The sequence below is a fragment of the Emys orbicularis genome, chromosome 21, assembly GCF_028017835.1.
Source record: "Emys orbicularis isolate rEmyOrb1 chromosome 21, rEmyOrb1.hap1, whole genome shotgun sequence".
In the NCBI taxonomy this organism is placed as follows: Eukaryota; Metazoa; Chordata; order Testudines; family Emydidae; genus Emys; species Emys orbicularis.
The window spans coordinates 21,881,338-21,897,513 of record NC_088703.1 but is presented as its reverse complement, the minus strand read 5'-3'; positions in this window follow the sequence as shown (position 1 = coordinate 21,897,513).

Genomic DNA, 16,176 nt, shown 5'->3' with positions numbered 1-16,176 from the left:
AGTGCCCGGCCTTGTCCATCTGGGGGCGCTGGTTGGGCTCAGTGTGCGCGTCTCCAGCTCTGATTTCTGTCCCAGTCCGGTTTTCTCTCCCTCCCTCCTCTGTTCTGCCAGCTCCGCCTTCCCCGCGCTGTTTTCTCACCTTCCCTGCGTACAGCCTGTTCTCCCCCTTCGCAGCCAGCCCCCTCTCCGCCCCCCAGCCATCTGCTAGCCGCGCCAGGCGCTGCAGGATTTTCTCTGCCGCTCCATGCGGGGCCTTTTCCCTCAGCCGGGGACGGGCTGGCTCGGGGGGTGGGGAATGGGGCGCGGGGCCTGTCCCCTCTAGGGGGCGCCGGCTCCCATCCGGCCCCGGGGCGGGGACTGGCTGGTTCAGGGGGGTGGGGGATGGGGCCTTTTTCTTTGGGGGGGGGGGGGCACACCTGCAGCCTTTCCCTGAGGCCAGTTAAAGCCTCATTGCTGTGCTGGGGGGGGTGTCTGTCTAATGGTGTCCCTGGCTCCTCCCCCCACCCCAGAAACTCAGACTAGGGGGGCCCCAAGCCCGTTCTTTCTTTACCCCCAGACCCTGTCCGCACTCCCTCTGTGCATATATTTGCATCTCATTATCCCACCCACCCATTCAATCTGGTGTTGGATAGTTTCCATTGCTCCTGGGATGTAATTCTCACTAGTGGGGGGGGGGGGGGCCGCAGGACTCCTGGGTTCTCTCCCCAGCTCTCAGAAGAGAGTGGGGGTCTGGTGGTTAGAGCAGGGGGGGCTGGGGGCCAGGACTCCTGGGTTCTCTCCCTGGCTCTGGGAGGGGAGTGGGGGCTGGTGGTTAGAGCAGGGGGGGCTGGGGGCCAGGACTCCTGGGTTCTCTCCCTGGCTGTGGGAGGGGAGTGGGGTCTGGTGGTTAGAGCAGGGGGGGCTGGGGGCCAGGACTCCTGGGTTCTCTCCCTGGCTCTGGGAGGGGAGTGGGGTCTGGTGGGTTGTGGGGGGCACAGATTTGCTCAAGGCTGCCGGCTGCTCCCCCCTCACCTGCCAAGAAGGGGCTGTGCCCTGTGTAGCTCGCACCATCTGTCTCCCACTGGGGCACGTTCCCCCCACACACACACACCTCGGTCTGGGCAGCTGCCTCCCTGCCGACAGCTGGCAGATCCGGGGCCCTGGGGAGGGCGAGCTCGGTGCTCGCCAGGACCACTGCCTTGGGAGGGGAGCAGGGTCCAGTGGTCAGAGCAGGGGGGGCTGGGAGTCCGGACTCCTGGGTTCTTTCCCCGGCTCTGGGAGGGGAGTGGGGTCTAGTGGTTAGAGCATGGGGGGGCTGGGATCCAGGACTCCTGGGTTCTCTCCCTGGCTCTGGGAAGGGGATGGGCTGCAAAGGTTGAGAGTCCTGGAAAGAACCCAGGAGTCCTGGCTCCCAGCCCTCACTTCCCCCCCTTGTCCCCCACGGGCTCCTCTCCAGAAGAACCCGCTCCACCTCGGAGCTGTCCCTGGTGCTGCTCCCGGCCCCTCCCCGTGGCCTCGGGGCTGGCCCGGCAGAGCCTGAAAGGGGGGGGGGGCAGAGCCGGCGGCAGCGTCCCACGCAGGATCGCCTGGATTGAGAGCCAGTGACGCGGGAGGCTCAGCGTGGGGCGGGGGGGGGGGGGGAGCAGCTGGGGCTGGGACAGATCGGTCCTGGGCAGCCGGCGGCTGAGAGCTCCTGCCTTGCCCGGGAGCCAGCGAAGGGCAGGAAAGAGAGAGCGAGAGAAAGGAGGAGAGAAAAGCGAGGGAGAGAAGGAAGGAAGGAAAGAGGGAGAGAAAAGCGAGGGAGAGAAGGAAGGAAGGAAAGAGGGAGAGAAAAGCGAGGGAGAGAAGCGGAGAGAAGGAAGGAAAGAAGAAGCGAAGGAGAGAGAAGGAAGGAGGCGAAGAGACGGAGGAGAGAAGAGAAAAGAAGGAAGGAAACCGAGGGAGGAAGGAGAGAGAGACAGACCCCCCCGGTGCCGGAGCCGGCGCATGGTGCTGTGACCTGGCCCGGTCCCGCTCGCCGCCATGCAGTTCAACAAGGAGGAATTCCAGAAGTTGGCCGGGAAGACGCTGGGCCAGGTGCACAGGTGAGGAGTGTGTGGGGGGAGAGGTGTCAGGATCGGGGGCCCTGTGGGGCCGGGATCGGGGCCCCGGTCCCTGCTTTGCCGGGATCGGGCCCTGGCAGGCTGGGGGCAGATGGTGGCCAGCGGGTGGCAGGTTACTGCTTGACCCGGGCTGGGTTACGAGCCCCGACCCTCTGAGTCTTCGCCTGCCTGCCCCCCACGTTCACCCCCTCCCTCAGGCCCCTGCCCCCCAAATCCACCCTCTCTATCTCAGCCCCCTGTCCCCAAGATTCACTTCTCTCCCTCAGCCCCCTGCTCCCCACATTCACCCCCTGTCCCCCACATTCATGCCACATTCACCCCCAGCCCCCTGCCCCCACATTCACCCCGTCCCCCACATTCATGCCACATTCACCCTCAGCCCCCTGCCCCCCCACATTCACCCACCTGCTCCCCAGATCCACTTCTTCTCCATCAGCCCCCCCCCACCATCTCCTCCCCTCCAACCCTGGATTTAGCCCCTCCACACTGCCCCCTAGATTTACCCCATTTCTCAGCCCCCCACGCTCACCCCCTGGATTTACCCCCTATCGTTCAGCCCCCCCACTCTTAACCCTAGACTCCCCCTCCGCACCCCCATACACACTCACTTACCCCACCCACACACTCCCACCCCCCATCTGCTCTTCCTCACGCACGCCCCTCCCTTCCCAACCCCCGCCTTGATGCCCAGGGCCAGATGCCAGGGACTTACCCCCCCCCCCCATACACAACTCTTTGGGGTGGGGTGCTGGGGCTGGCGATTCGCTCCGGGGTGCGCCCCAGATCTGCCTTGGGAAGCATCTCCCTCCCCATCAGCCCTTCCTGGGGCGGACGCGATGGAGGGATATTTGCTTTCTATTTATAACCTTCATCCATTCATCCCCCCCTGGCCCCCCCCCCCCCCCCCCGGCCCTATCTAATCCCCCCGCTGTGGCCTTCTGTAGCTCGGTGCAGTTTTCCCCACCCCACTCCCTTGCTTCAGTTTGAACCCTTCATTGGGTTGGGAGATCTGGGGGGGGTTGCGATGAGCGTGGCGGGGATCACAAAATGTTGGGGTTGCCCTGCAAGTGGGGGCGGGGGAGAGGGAGAGGGTAAAAAAAATGCAGGTCATGGAGTAGCCGGAGTGGGGCTGGGATAGGGCCTGGTGTGGGTCCCTGCTGCCCCCTGCTGGAGGGGACAGACCCTGCGCTGTGTGCGTGTTGGCGCACGAGCGTGTGCATGTGGGTATCTCTTGGGGGGGGGGGGGAGGATGTGCCGTGTGGGGGTGTGCTGGGGGGTTGAACAAGGTTGAACGTAAGCCGTGAATTCCCGCCTCGGGCCCCAGCCCTCCTGTCTGGTCCGTAGCCGGCCGGCGCTGCTGCACCCGGGGGAGGTGGGGCGGAGGCGGATCGATGCCGAGCCGGGACATCGTGTTGTTCGCAAACCGCCGAGCGAGCAAAACAGATCCCGGCGCTGGCGTGGAGAAGGACCCCGGTGCCCTTACGTAACTGGCCTGGATTCCAGCGAAGAGTGGGTCCCGCTAGAGCCAAACCTCATGAAATATGCACCAGGTTTATAAATGGAGCCCGCGCGATTTATTTATACAGCGAGCGAGAAACCCTGCGCGAGAGGCTCCGGCCAGGAGTTGTGCAAAGCGGGGGGTGGTTAGATTGAAGGCCTCCGTGTGTGTCATAATCATTTCTGTGCGGCTGATAGAGACAGGCACTTCGATATCGAATCAGATGTGTGTAGATTATATAATCATCCCATCGGTGAGCGTATCTGTGTGTTACATACGATCAAATATACACCCACTGATGGGATGATTTGTCATACGTACCTAGCTACACAAACTTTTGCACAAATACACAGAGGTCTGCCTGTATGTATATAAAACACTGTAAGTGCATGGGTGTGTATGTAATAGATATGCGCACACACCCAGATTTGGTTATATATCATATACGTACACACGTAATAAAAATGATGCAAAAGACATGCATACATATATATGCACCCGTGTATATATGGAGACGTTCCCAGGTGTGTGTCTATATATTGTATATAGAATGGGAGGAGTGGCAGGGACCGCGAGGGTCGTCTAGACCAGTCCCCTGCGCTCACGGCAGGACTAAGTCTTATCTAGAGCAGTGGGTCACGGCGGCTCTGGTTAGCACCGCTGACCGGGCCGTTAAAAGTCCCGTCGGCGGCACTGCCCGGCTCAGGCAGACTAGTCCCGACCTGTTCTGACACCGCGCTGCGCCCCGGAAGAGCCCAGCAGCAGGTCCGGCTCCTAGGCAGAGGGGCTACAGGGCTCCGCGCGCTGTCCCCGCCCCGAGCACTGGCTCTGCACTGCCAATGGGAGCTGGGGCGGTGGTGTCTGCGGGCGAGACCCGTGCGAGCTGCTTGCGCGCCTCCGCCTAGGAGCCAAACCTGCTGCTGCCACTTCCGGGGCGCAGCGCGGCCCCCGGTGCCAGGACACGTGGGAAACTGCCTCTGCACCCCTGCTGCGCCGCTGACCGGGAGCTGCCCGAGGTAACCCCGCGCCCCGATCCCCTGCCCCGGCCCTGAGCCCCCACAAACCTGGAGCCCCCTCCTGCACCCCAAACCCCTCATCTCGGGCCCCACCCTAGAGCCTGCACCCCCAGACCAGAGCCCTGACCCCCTCCTGCACCCCAGCCCTGAGCCCCCACAAACCTGGAGCCCCTTCCTGCACCCCAAACCCCTCATCTCTGGCCCCACCCCAGAGCCTGCACCCCCAGCCCAGAGCCCTGACCCCCTCCCACACCCCAAACCCCTCATCCCCAGCCCTGCCCCAGAGCCCTGATCCCCTCCCGCACCCCAAACACCTGCCCCAGTCCTGAGCCGCCCCCCCCCAACCCGGAGTCACCTCCTCCACCCCAAACCCCTCATCCCCGGTCCCACCCTAGAGCCCTGATCCCTTCCCACACGGTAACCCTTTGCCCTAGACCTAAGCTCCCCCTGCACCCCAAACCCCTCATCTCTGGCCCCACCCCAGAGCCTGCACCCCCAGCCCAGAGCCCTGACCCCCTCCCATACCCCAACCCCCTCATCCCCAGCTCCGTTGGGTCGCAGGCATCAACAATTTTCTTCAACTGGGTCGCCAGAAACAAAGTTTGAAAACAACTGGTCTAGACCTTTCACCCGTTGTATGTATAAAATCATGAATACGGACGAAATAAAACCTATTTGCATAGATGTATCTCTCTCCATTACATGGACACGCCGATTTAAGAGATATACAGACACATGCATGTGTGTGAAAGTGTCCATAGAACAGAGATCCACACACACTGTTTATTATCTATAATTATAATATATAAACACACACTGGCTGTGAAGCTCAAGCCAAATCTTTGTGTAGCTACTACAATCCGGGGGGCGCAGATCTGGGTGCGTATCTGTTCCCTCGACCAAAGCGCTGGGTGCGCGTGGATGAAACCGGTGTTAAAAGACCAGTTGAAGGTGCTTCGGCGTCCTTAATTCGGGTCCCCTTGTGCGCCGGCCTTTCCAGACCATCCCTAACTCCGGCCGTACCTGCTTCTTTCAACGCCGGGCACGGCCGGGGCCCGTCACAGGGCGGCTCTTCCGTGCCGAGTTTTGGCCTCGTGGCTCGACGTTCGCTTTTCTCTTCGTCCCTCCGCGTGTGGCCTCGCGCCATGTTCCCGGCACGTGGTTCACGCCGCCCCCCTGCTGGCAGCTCAGAGCTTGATCCCTTCTGGGCCTTCCTCCGGGACCCGCCAGCTTCCCACGGGTGGATTCCTTTCTCCCCGCGCCGGCGAGGGACCGAGCCCCGTGATCGACCCCGGGGAGCTGAGACGCCGGGCAGGAGCACCCGCTTGGCGGGGCGTAGGGCCTGCGTGGGCGGGGCGTAGGGCCTGCTTGTGCAGGGCGCTCCCAGCACGACGGGAATCTGGAAGCCCTGCCTGGCCTCACCCAGGAGCTACGGGGCAGAGGCTCCTGTCCCTTCCTCCAACGCCCCGCCGCATGGCCCGCCCGGCTCCTGGCGTCGGCAGCAAACCCGGCAGGGGCCGGGCCGAGTCGCCCCCAAAGCCGGGCAGGCTCGGGAGCACATGCCCCAGGGGGCGCGGATAAGGTCGCACGGCCCACCTGAGTTATGGCATCGTTGACTTCGCACCCTTAACGAGGGGCTTTTCCTCCAGCTGGTTTAGACTCTAATGAAATCGCCCTGGGGACAGAAGCGTGTCCAGTGACTGAGGGTGACAAAACATCCACCCACTGTCTGGCCATCTATCCCCATCCACCCCTTTATCTATCTATCCATCCATCTATCTATCTATCCACATTCACCTCCTCTATCTATCCATCCATCTATCTATCCACATTCACCTCCTCTATCTATCTATCCACATTCACCTCCTCTATCTATCCATCCATCTATCCACATTCGCCTCCTCTATCTATCCATCCATCCATCTATCTATCCACATTCACCTCCTCTATCTATCCATCCATCCATCTATCGACACCCCCCCCCTCCCCCCCGTTTCTCACACACACACAGGAGATTTTTGCGGGCCGCGTTGGGTCGTTTGCCAGCAGCCGACACCTTTCAGGGTCACGGGAGGCCAGTACGAAGCCGAAAGGCCGCTCGATATTTTTCCCTTCGCTGCTGTGAACTTGACAGCTGGGCCAGGGCTTATCCTCCAGCCCGGCTCCCAATGTGAAATTGCTTCTTGTCGTGTGCCAAGGCCGGATCCTGTGTGTGCCTGTGTCCCGGCCTCCCCCTGCTTGAGTGGATGAGTCCTGCTCTGTGTGTGTGTGTGTGTGTGTGTCTCAGAGAGAGAAATTGGGCCCAAATTTCTCAAGAGATTTAGGCACCCAGAGATGCAGCAAGAAGCACCCCAGGGGTTTTGACAGCACCTCGGTGTCTGGCGACAGTCTCTGTTTCTCTCCAAATCCCCAGCTCCCAGAGTCCTGGGATTTTGTGAAAATGTCAGCTTCCATTTAAAAAAAAAAAAAGTAATTGTTTTAGACATTCCGGATGGGGGAGAAAACTTAAAAATACGATCCTTAGAGTCATTTGAGGTGGGGGGCACACACAGCTACCCCGGCACAAGAGAGCATACTGGGAGACCCGGGTATGGGAGGTGGCGGGAATGGCAGGGCACATGCAGCCCCTAGCATGGGGGACAATCGGGGGGTTGGGAATCTCTGGGAGGGAAGCGGGGCGCCCAGGGAGCTGGGGGGGGAGGGGGATGGAGGTTTTCAAGGATTTCCTGGTTTGTTCCACTTGACCCCCGAGTATGCGTGGGGGAGACAATGTTGTTCCCCTAGAGCTGCTATTTCCCTTGACCCGGGGCAGGACGGCCCAGTGGTTAGGACCCGGCCTAGGACATGACAAACCTGGTTCGAGCTTGTACTCTGCCACAAACTCCCCAGGTGACCCTGGTTCGGTCACTTAGCCTCTCTCCCCCGCTCTGTACCATGGGATAATAGCCTGCCCCCTGCGGGGGGTAAATAGAGGGCATGAGGCGCCCAGACGCCAGGGTGGGAGTCGGGTGGGTGACCCAGGTAGATTCGAGCAAATCGTCTCCGGGGGGGAACTTGAAAACCTGCCTCGTGGGTTAAACTGTTAACACCCCAGGCTGTGAAAACTACCCACAACCGCCAGCCATGTTTGGGGTGGCTCCACCTGGGAAAGGGGCTGGGAGCCAGGACTCCTGGGTTCTCTCCCTGGCTCTGGGAGGGGAGTGGGGTCTAGTGGTTAGATCAGGACAGGGCCTGGGAGCCAGGATGCCTGGGTTCTGCCCTGGCTCTGGGAGGGGAGTGGGGTCTAGTGATTAGAGCTGGGGGGCTGGGAGCCAGAACTCCTGGGTTCTCTCCCCGGTTCAGGGAGGGGAATGGAGTCTAGTGGTTAGAGCAGGGGGGGCTGGGAGCCAGGGGGGCTGGGTTCTCTCCCCAGCTCGGGGAGGGGAGTGGGGTCTAGTGGTTAGAGCAGGGGGGGGGGCTGGGAGCCAGGACGCCTGGGTTCTCTCCTGGCTCTGGGAGGGGAGTGGGGTCTAGTGGTTAGAGCAGGATGGGGGCTGGGAGCCAGGACTCCTGGGTTCTCTCCCCGGCTCTGGGAGGGGAGTGGGGTCTAGTGGTTAGAGCAGTGGGAGCTGGGAGCCAGGACTCCTGGGTTCTCTCCCTGGTTCAGGGAGGGGAGTGGAGTCTAGTGGTTAGAGGAGGGAGCGCTGGGAACCGGGACGTGTGCAACCTTTCCCCTCACTCCAAGGACTTTCGCCAAGGCGGGGAGAGGCCCAGGTTCCTTCCGACCAGCCCGTCCAGAGCGCGCTGAATAATTCAGGCCTTTTCTAGCAATAGCTGCATCCTGCCTCATCTATATTTCATGGCGCTGAAGTTGGCTCCATAGAGATTTTTTTCCTTCCAACACCCTGTGTCTAAATCTCACCACTCTGGGAATCCCTGAACCCGCCCAAAGCCCCGAGCAAAGAACGAGCCCTGATTTCATCTCCATTTGCCTCCCAGCCTGGAGAATTCTTGTCATTGGACTGAAGGGTTTAAATTGTCTTTAGAGCAGGGGAGGGGTGGGGAGCCAGGACTCCTGGGTTCGAGCCCTGGCTTTGAGAGGGGAGTGGGGTCTAGTGGTTAGAGCAGGGGGAGCTGGGAGCCAGGACTCCTGGGTTCGATCACTAGCTTTGAGAGGGGAGTGGGGTCTAGTGGTTACAGTGCGGGGGCTGGGAGCCAGGACTCCTGGGTTCGATCCCTGGCTTTGGGAGGGGAGTGGGGTCTAGTGGTTAGAGCAGGGGGGGCTGGGAGCCAGGACTCCTGGGTTCGATCCCTGGCTTTGAGAGGGGAGTGGGGTCTAGTGGTTAGAGCGTGGGGGTGGGGCTGGGAGCCAGGACTCCTGGGTTCTGGCCCTGGCTGTGGGCAGAGGAGTTTAGTGCTATTTTATTTGAATTTGAGTGTCTGTTTTGTGTGTGCATTGAATTTTCTCTCCTTTGACTGGAGAATTTGAACTGTATGTTTTTAATATATCTATATCAGTCTCTCTCTATCTCTCTATATATTGCAGATTTTTTTTCAATCGAGCGCAACTGCCTTCTGGTTTTTGAGAGCATTCGGTTGTTTTTATTTGATTCTGGTTGCTTAGGGTTGCATTTGGCTTTGAGTTTTAATTTGTACAGCCAATTTCGTGGTTTTCTTCCCTTCTTCGTTCGAGGCACGAGGATTATTTAATTAATTAGCATCATTGGCTATAATTAACCACCTCATTTAGGCAATTTTATTTAGTTCGTTAGCTTAATTTCAATTGTTTCCCGCCCTGTTGATTTTGATTCATGACAGTTGTGCTAGTTTCTTATTTGCATGTTGCTTATTTGCAGTGAATTCATTTATGATGTCATTTGGGCGCTTTCGCACGATTTATTTGATTTCGCCATCATGTTCCTTCGCCGCCGTAGGATTACTTTGATTTGACGGATCGCCATGACTGAAATCCGTTTTGGTGGCCTTTGATTGCTTCGGGTCGCTGGGGATTGTGAATTTTTTTCTTTGATTTCATTTTTATTTTGATAAATTCGGATCAAATCGAGTGGCTTTTGGGCCATTTTGTCCTGGCCAATTCCAAAGATTTTGTTACCTATTTATCGGCTTTCGGGAGGCTAATGTTTCACCCTGATGGGTTGGTTTCCTTTCGGTTCCATTGCGGTTCGATTCGTCAGGATCCCGGTTTGCTTCCGTGCTGTGTTCTTGTCACGGAGTGTGGGGGAGTCAGGGCCCCGCACCCCCCACTTCCTGCGATTCACCGTGATTCTCTGCCAGCCAGTAACACAGGTTTATTAGCCGACAGGAACACAGTCTAAACAGAGCTTGTAGGTACAGGAAACAGGACACCTCAGTCAGTCCCTCTTGGGGGGTGGGGAGCCAGATCCCCATCTGGCCTCCTCTTTTTCCACAGCCAGCTCCAAACTGAAGCCCCCTCCAGCCCCTCCTCTGGCCTTTGTCTCTTTCCCAGGCCAGGAGGTCACCTGATCTCTTTGTTCTCCAACACCTTCAGGTTGGCACCTTGCAGGGAGGGGCCCAGGCCATCAGTTGCCAGGAGACAGGGCGTCGGCATTCTCTGTCCAGACACCATCACACTGCCCTCTCGGGCTCTGCAACAATCACACCCCCTTCTCCCCCCACCTAGATACTTAAGAACTGCATAGGGGAAACTGAGGCACCGACCCAGTATTCAGAGACAACATTAAGAACATTCCTGCTTCGTCACAGTTCTCCAACTCCGCGCTGCCCGGGCTGGCCTTGCCGGCCTTCCTCGCTGCTCCCTGCCCCGTCCGCTGCGTAGAGCAGAAATGGGTCCTCGTGGGCACTAGCAGGCAAAGGTCTGTCACACCCCAAATGGCTGGAAATCGGGTGCCCATTTTCCCAGGGACAGGAATTACCATTGGACCAACTGGCCGAGCATTTTGAAACGCCGAGGATCGAGTCACCCCTGCGGGGCTCTTTGCCCAGCGAAACGTCTCGAGCGCTGGGAGTCTTTCACTTGAAGGCAGGTTTCGCAAACCTTTCGCCCCCCCCCAGCAGCTCCTCTCCGGACCCGCTCGGCTTCTCCAGTCCGTTGCTGCGCTCGCCCCAGCTGTCAGACAACCCGGACGTGCTGCACGTTCAACCTGGGCAGATCCGGTTGGGAAAAAACTGCCTAGCACCATCGGAAACTTCCCAGAGTGGCTACCCCTTCAACGCTCGGACCAGCCTGGCTTTTGTGGTGAACGCGGCCAGCTTCACACCCAGCGTTTTCCTTCGCTTCAGGACTCCTGGCTTCTCTCCCCAGCTCTGGGAGGGGAGTGGGGTCCAGTGGGTTAGAGCAGCGGGGGCTGGGAGCCAGGACTCCTGGCTTCTCTCCCAGCTCTGGGAGGGGAGTGGGGTCCAGTGGGTTAGAGCAGCGGGGGCTGGAGCCAGGACTCCTGGGTTCTCTCCCCAGCTCTGGGAGGGGAGTGGGGTCCAGTGGGTTAGAGCAGCGGGGGCTGGGAGCTAGGACTCCTGGGTTCTCTCCCCAGCTCTGGGAGGGGAGTGGGGTCCAGTGGGTTAGAGCAGCGGGGGCTGGGAGCCGCGACTCCTGGGTTCTGTAGCAATGCCCTGAATTAGTTCCTGCTCGGCTTTGGGTTTGATTTTGGGCAGCACGGCCTAGTGTGTGGTGCCCTGGACCGGGTGCGAGGAGGTATGGTAATCTGATGTCTGAGCTTCGTCGGGCCTGGCTTTCGTTCCACTTGGTTGTGAGGCACGCGATGTGGATACGGATCTATTATCTGTATTATGGTAGCACTTAGGAGGCCTGGTCATGGAGCAGCACCCCCATGGTGCGAGGCGCTGCGCATTATTATGTGTATTATGGTAGTGCCTACGCGCTCCAGTCATGCATTGTGCTAGGGGTGCTGTGAATTTGTATTGCTATTAGGTGTATTACGGTAGTACCCAGGAGCCCAGGATGGCCCAGGGCCCCACGGTGCCAGGCGCTGCGCAGTATTAGGTGTATTACGGTAGCACCCAGGAGCCCAGAGATGGCCCAGGGCCCCACGGTGCCAGGCGCTGCGCAGTATTAGGTGTATTACGGTAGCACCCAGGAGCCCAGAGACGGCCCAAGGCCCACGGTGCCAGGCTCTGCGCAGTATTAGGTGTATTACGGTAGCACTCAGGAGCCCAGAGACAGCCCAGGACCTCACGGTGCCAGGCGCTGCGCAGTATTAGGTGTATTACGGTAGCACTCAGGAGCCCAGAGACGGCCCAGGACCCCAGGGTGCCAGGCGCTGCACATTATTAGGTGTATTACGGTAGCACCCAGGAACCAGAGACGGCCCAGGACCCCACGGCTGCACAGACCTGAACTAAAAGCCGACCCTGCCCGCAGAGCCGCCCAGTGCCAGACAAGAGGCGCTGGCTGGAGACAGACGGACGGGGGAACCCGGGGCAGGACCCAGACGCTATGGGGGGGCAGCACGGGAGCCCCCCAGAGCCTGGCCCCACTGGCATCCTGGCCGGGATGAGCCTGAGGAGGGAGCCAAAGGCGGATAACGAGGTGGCTGTGTCAGTGCTAACGGGGGCGCCTGCCCTGCGCGGGGGGCAGCCGGGAGCTGACAGCACGGCTGTGAATGGGCGAGGCCATGGGGGCAGGGCGGGGAGAGACGGAGACTGGCAGCTTGTGTCTGACATGCTAGCGACGGGCAGCCAGGCCTGACGCGGGCACAGCGATGGGCACGGAGAAGAAGCGGTGCAGTGGCGTACGAGCAGGACATGTCTGTTTCCCAAGAGCAGAGAACCGGGGTGTATTTACATGGTAAGGGGGCCCCTGGGTCTTCCGGAGCGGGCGGTCAGGCCGCCTGCCAAGCGCCCCCCCAGAGTACAGCGGTCTGAGCTGCGTCTGGCTGCCGCGGGAGCAGCCTGTTTTCTTTCTCTCTGGTTTTGGGTCCTGAGTCTTCGAAGAACCAAACAAACTCCCGAGCTTGGCTTTGAAACTCCTGAGATTTTCCAACCAACGTCCAGGCGCTGCTTTGACTTGGCCGCTTTTCAAGCTTTTCTCTGCAACTTTGAAAATGAAAACCTTAAATTATTACGACGGTCATCGACCTCTGCCCCCCCTCGGTTTAGCCAAGATTTGCGGCCGGGGGAGGCTCTTTCCTAGGAGTGAGAAATGGATGATACAAGACGAGCCAATTGGATAATTTTTTTCCTTTCTGCATTTTTTATTGGTTTCCTAAATTTGACTCATGGCCACCAATTTGGGAGGGGGCAACAATGCCTCAACATTTCGCTTTGAAACTTCCTCCCATTTTATGAAAGAAAGAAACACAAAACCAGTTCAGAAAAAAGATTTTTTTTTTCCCCTTTAACTTTTGGATTTGCCGAAAATTTCGAACCATTTTCCCGATTGGCAGAGTACCGAAATCTCCAGGAATTTCCTGGCCCCAGATAGGAGGCGGGGAGATTCAGAGGGCCACATCCTTCGTAGACTGGCCTCCGCTAACCTGACCAGCTGGAGGGCCCAGGCTGGAGGCCGGCCTGGCATTAATTCTTGCTTCAGCTGGAGCAGATCGGTTCGGAAACCGGCCGCATTTACCATGTCGCGGTGGAGGATCCACCCAGACAGTCGTTAATTCTCCCGGGGGTTAAACATTTGCACCGTGGCTGCAGGCTGAATCGGTCCAGCTTCCGCGTTAGACCTTTGCCAGATTAAAGAGCCCTTCGCTTGCAAATTTCCCCACGTTGGTCACCTCCTAATCTTCTCCTTAAGCTGCATCTGTGCACCCCCCCTGCATTCCTGCCCCAGTTGTGCCCCACGGGGGGCAGCCGGGCCCGTTTAGGTGGGCCGGCTGCTCTCACCCTCCCCGGTCACCTTACGCGGGCTGGATTTAGCCAGGTGCCCGCAGCTAATTCCCCTGCAGCGAGGGTCATCCCCGGCCCCATATAGTAAGGGAGGGGGAGATTGGGGGAGAGCAGATGGATACGCCCGTCGCCAGGGGGAGTGAGGGGCTGGGGGGGTTAGGCCCGGAGGGGGAGCTCACACATACTGCCCCACACACTGCCCCCCAGTGGGAACACACATTCACACCCAACCCTAACTCGGGAGCCCCTGCTGCCCCAGCTGGATCTCGAGACTTGGGTCAGGGGTCCCTGCTCCCCAATATCGCTTCCCAACCCCCCCCCCTCAGAGCAGGACTCGTTCCCCCCAGCAATGGGGGCCAGGGACACACACACAGTGCAGGGCCCGCCCCTCCAGCAGGGGGCGCCAGGGGGACACACAGCGCAAGGCCAGGCCCCTCCAGCAGGGGGCGCCAGGGGGACACACAGAGCGCAGGGCCCGGCCCCTCCAGCAGGGGGCGCCAGGGGGACACACACACAGCACAGGGGCCTGGCCCCTCCAGCAGGGGGCGCCAGGGACACACACACCGCGCATGGCCCCGGCCCCTCCAGCAGGGGGCGCCAGGGACACACACACAGCACAGGGGCCTGGCCCCCTCCAGCAGGGGGCGCCAGGGACACACACACAGCGCAGGGCCCGGCCCCTCCAGCAGGGGGCGCCAGGGACACACACACAGCGCAGGGCCCGGCCCCTCCAGCAGGGGGCGCCAGGGACACACACACAGCGCAGGGCCCGGCCCCTCCAGCAGGGGGCGCCAGGGACACACACACCGCGCATGGCCCGGCCCCTCCAGCAGGGGGCGCCAGGGACACACACAGAGCGCAGAGCCCGGCCCCTCCAGCAGGGGGCGCCAGAGGGACACACAGCGCAGGGCCCGGCCCCTCCAGCAGGGGGCACCAGGGACACACACACAGCGCAGGGCCCGGCCCCTCCAGCAGGGGGCGCCAGGGACACACACAGCGCAGGGCCCGGCCCCTCCGGCAGGGGGCGCCAGGGACACACAGAGCGCAGAGCCCGGCCCCTCCAGCAGGGGGCGCCAGGGACACACACAGCGCAGGGCCCGGCCCCTCCAGCAGGGGGGCGGTAGACACCCCCCCCCACACACACACACTCGGGGCCGGTTCTGCTCTCACTAGCCAGGCGGGGGGGGGGGGGGGGGCTGGAGCAGCTTGTGCGGGGGGGGGGGGGGCGGCTCCAGCCCGGTGTATTAAGAAGCGGATGAGGCAGCTTGGCCGGGAGCCCAGCGCGGGGGTTTAGCGCCGCTTCCATATGGTCCCGCTGCGCCCAGCGCTCGCCACGTGGAGTCGGCACCGGCGCCAACTCCCCCCCCCCCGTCCGCCCCCCCAACATATCGGGCTTGGATTGCAGCGGGCGGAGGGGGGGGTCAGTAGGGGGCTGCGGGGGCGGGGCGAGGGGCAGCAGGGGGCGCTGGGCTGCGGGGGGTCACTAGGGGGCTGCGGGGGGCGGGGGTCAGTGGGGGCTGCAGGGAGTGGGGCGGGGGGTCAGTAGGGGGCTGCGGGGGGCGGGGCGGGGGCTCTCCCCCGGCAGTCGGGGCTGGCCCCCATGCGGCACTAGGTGGCGCTGAGCTGTGGGGCGCAGCGGGAGGGGCGGGGGGGGGGGGGGCGCGGGAGGCTCCGTTTCTCTCACCGGCTCTTCCGGAGCTGCTGGTGCTAAGAAGATGCGGCGTGAAACGATGCAAGAATTAGCAGCTGCCTCTTAACACGGGGGGGGGGGGGGGGAGAAGGGGATGCGGGGGAGGAGGGGATGGGGGGGGGTAGCAGGGAGGGGGGGGTGTTGGGATGGAGGTAGAGGGGGAAGGAATTGGGGAAGGGCTAGGGGTGGGGTGGGGATAGGAGGCAGCGGGGGGGGGGGGTTAGAGAGGAGCACGGGGGATGGCGCCAGGACCACAAATTAGAGGCTGGTTCTGCTCTCAGATCACCCAGGGTCAATCTGGAGTCACTCCTGTTTGCAAGGGCAGGGCCGGGTTCTGCTCTCAGCTCTCCCCGCCCAACCCCCCCCCCCCCCCCCCCCGGGATCAATCCAGAGTCACTCTGTCTGCAGTGGGGATAGGGCCAGGTTCTGATCTCAGCTCCCCGGACTCCTGGGGTCAATCTGGAGTCACTCTTGTTTGCAATGGGGGCAGGGCACGGTTCTGCTCTCAGCTCCTCCAATGCCTGCGCCCCGGGTCTATACAGAGTCACTCCTGTTTGCAGTGGGGACAAAGGCAGGTTCTGATCTCAGCTCCCCCATGGTCAATCCAGAGTCACTCCTGTTTGCAATGGGGGCAGGGCCGCGCATTTTACCAACTGAAGAGAAACAAAAACCTGAAGGCTTCAATATCTGTTAACTAGGAGCAAACCCTGGGAATAGGCTGGAGGGACGGGTTGGGGGAGATGGATGGATTGTGGCAGCTGCACCTCAGTGCTGGGCGAGGGGTCCCCGTATACCCAGCCCCCTGCGCCACCCCAGGGGGGCCACGTCCTACCGCCGAGCGAGGGGTCCCCGTATACCCAGCTCCCACGCTCTGCCCCAGAGGGGCCACGTCGTAGCACCGGGTGAGGGGTCCCCGTACACCCAGCCCCCGCGCCCCACCCCAGAGCCAGCCGCATCCCAGCACCGGGTGAGGGGTCCCCGTACACCCAGCCCCCGTGCCCCGTCCCAGGGGGCCCCGGCAGGAAGCAGTGGGGAAAGCTGGCACCAGAGGAGTGGAGGGCA